Source organism: Triticum aestivum, chromosome 3B, assembly GCF_018294505.1.
Source record: "Triticum aestivum cultivar Chinese Spring chromosome 3B, IWGSC CS RefSeq v2.1, whole genome shotgun sequence".
NCBI classification, from domain to species: Eukaryota; Viridiplantae; Streptophyta; class Magnoliopsida; order Poales; family Poaceae; genus Triticum; species Triticum aestivum.
In genome coordinates this window covers 103929564-103932708 of record NC_057801.1, presented here as the reverse complement: position 1 = coordinate 103932708, position 3145 = coordinate 103929564, and the positions used below count along the sequence as shown (strand labels likewise).

At 40.7% G+C, this 3145-nt stretch overlaps 1 non-coding gene across 1 annotated transcript; it reads right to left on the bottom strand.

Annotated features, from left to right (window-relative positions):
* Positions 1-860: 860 nt before the first annotated feature.
* TRNAC-GCA (transfer RNA cysteine (anticodon GCA)) lies at positions 861-931 on the bottom strand. Its single transcript has one exon. It is a non-coding gene; the product is annotated as a tRNA-Cys (tRNA).
* Positions 932-3145: the final 2214 nt, after the last annotated feature.

The following is a 3145-nucleotide window of genomic DNA, read 5'->3' as shown; positions in this document are numbered from 1 at the left end:
GTTGGCTCGAAGACCTGTCCAGCCTTGATTTTCCCAGTTATTACTCGAGCGCGCTGAGGCAACTCTGAACTAAGCTCAGGGGAGGGGTAGTAGGTATGCTTCAAACCCTCCGGCACCTTGAAGAACGATGGCACTAGATCGGGAAAGATGAATGACCAATGAGGACAGGACAATGGGGGAAGTTGGTAATAGAGAATCCTCCCTTCTTCTTTGCTTTCTTGCCTGAAAAAATCCAAAACTAACCATTGGAACCTCATGGGCTACCGAGTTAGGAGATTCATTTTCTTTATTACTTTTACTTTTTTTACTAAGTTATTCTAAAAGATAAGAGCTAACCGACCATCCTGATTGAATGTTTGAGTACTCGGAGTCTCTCGTAAGTATGGAAAGAAAGTCTCTTCTTTCCACAACTCCTAAATTTCCCATCAGCCTATCCAATCTAATTCCAGACAGAGTCAGTAGACCTTACTTTAGTGTAGGTAGTGTCAGATAATTAGGAAGTCTTGATAGTATTTCGTATAATCTCTTCTTCAATCCTAGGAGCAAAAAAGGAATGTCCTTTAGGGACCTTTGGATAAAAAGATTTCCGACCTCTTACTTTCGTAGTTATGAATTGCGGAATAGAATCAATTATGAAATTCATAAGTATATATCCCTCATCCCTATTGGTATCGGTTTGGGCCACTACCCAGAACCCTGCCAGAGCCCTATTTTTAAGAAGAAATTGACAGTCTTTTTTAGAACTAGAACTATGGTAAAATCCAGTATCGACAGGCCTAGTTCTTTTCCTTTGCTTATGCAGGGCAAGAATTTGTCGAGTTCAATCAGTACAATAAGAAATCCTAAGTATTTTTTTGGTCAGGCGACACCCAGATTTGAACTGGGGATAAAGAATTTGCAGTCCCCTGCCTTACCGCTTGGCCATGCCGCCAAATCCGATCCAAAATAGAGCAAAATCTTATTCATCCACATTATTTTACTATTTTTATTCGTAGGAGGGGATTATTAAACCCTTTTTGATTTTTTTTAGATCGTTGAATCCCTTTGTACTTATCCCTTTCCAATCCCTTTTAATAAATTCATTCCTGTTTTTTATTGGACCCAGTTTTATTCTCTTCGATTGATTGTATCTCAAAACACACATTGCTTAAATACCTTCTCTTTCTATTGAAAAGAGAAAGGATTTCCAGTCACAGCAAATTTAGGAAAAATTGGAACCATTAACTATATTATTTGTTATTATTTGTTATTTTTATAAATTCTATTTGTTAGTAGTGAACGGTTCTAAAATGGGTATTGTATCCCAAATAGTGTTTCCTTAATGGCATAACAAAATCAAATTGATTTACGGCTAATCAGTATCAATTAAAAAAAAGAGAATTATGATATTGATATAGTGTGACCTGACCCCTGTTGCTCCAAGTGAAATTCTTTCTAGGGTTCTTAAAGATATTCTCCATTTTTTCCCTTTCCCTACAATAAAGTATAGTCTGAAGGCTAGCACGCACCATTCCTCGCTTATGATAATCTAAGGCCAAAAAGAAAGAAGGCTCACACCATAATAATACATACCCTTTTTCCTCGATCGCCAAGGTCATGGATTTGGATCGATTTCGGTTTTACGGGCTTCATACATTGTTAAGAAAAGTACTCGGCATTGGAAAGCATCACGTTCTGGCCACACACAAAAGAAGTCGGTGGAAGGTATGGAATTTCTCGGCTGAAGGTCAGAAAGAAAGCAATCGCCAGTGCTCTCGGTTCCAGCAACGAGTCTTTTCTCTCGGCTCCGGGCTAGAGGTAATTTCGATGATCTCCCCGGCCCTTTGTTCCTCGTCACCATCGCAATAACAATAAGGAGACGCGGTGACGTCGTCATCCAGAAGGAAAAAGAAAACCCCAAAGGTACCGAATGGAATTCTACTTGTCGGGCTTGGATTCGTTTCGTTTATCAAAAATCGAAATAATAAATAACAACCCATAAATCAAAGAGAAATTACGATAAAAAATCTAAAGTGAAGCCAATCACTTATAAAAAGAAACCAGTCTCCTTTTAAAAGGAACTGGCCAATACACTTCGAAAAACTACGTTCTAACTTGAGCAGAAAAATTGGTGGCATTTGACATCTAAAGTTTCACCACCCCTACTACTGCCCGAAATCCTGCTTTGGTGAGCTTTCCCCAAGGTGACACCGAAGGTCTACCTCCTTTCGTGCGCCCCTCACCTCCTCCATGAGGATGATCCACTGGATTCATTGCAACATCATGAACAATGGGGCATCTGCCTAAGCACCGGCACCCCCACCACGCTTACGGCTCTATACCTACTAGACCTGTATTCGGTAAAGCTTTCTTTCTATATGCTAATTCTCATGCAATTCATATTGTCGATATGAGTATAATTGCCTCGAGAAATAGATAAGAATTCCTTCCTTTACCGGTAAATGAATAGGAATCAGGTTAATAAAACCGGAACTGTTTCCGCCTTCCTCTCGAACTGAGCTATTTCTCTGAAATATACAGTTTCACATCATTACAGGAAATCCTATACCTGTGTATTACCACCCGGTATGGAGCCATCGTCGTCTTCGGCATAGCGTGAAGACCTTCCCACGGTCTTCGAGTCGTTCTTGACTGGCTAGCAAGCACCAGTGGAATTTAACCGCCTTGTGGTCGGGACACCGCCTTCTTCTCTAGAATAACGCAAGTGGTACCGCTCCCCACGGTAAGGAGAAAGACCTTAAGGCATAAACGTAGAGCCTGAGTGCACAAGATAGTATTTTCTCGGTGACGATAGTGGCCATTTTCCGGTTCAGTGGTTGTATCCAGAAAGATTCTAGAGTCATTTGCCGTACCCTCCCAACCAACCATCACATATGTGAAACTCATGTGAAAATAAAAAGCACACAAACTCTTCTGTGTTGGCGAAACTCGTTTTCCACGATAACGTATTTGGTTTGCTGTTGGAACTCGGGCAGAAATGTGTGTCCCGGCTCCAACGCTATTCTAGAAATGCAAAAAATAGAATAATAGATGAATTAGAAAACTCAATTGTTCTTTGTGATTCGGTACCGCTTGAACTAACTGGCCCAATTCTTGGTAGGTACTTATTAGGGGGAGGGCCAACCACCGAATGAACAACGATCTC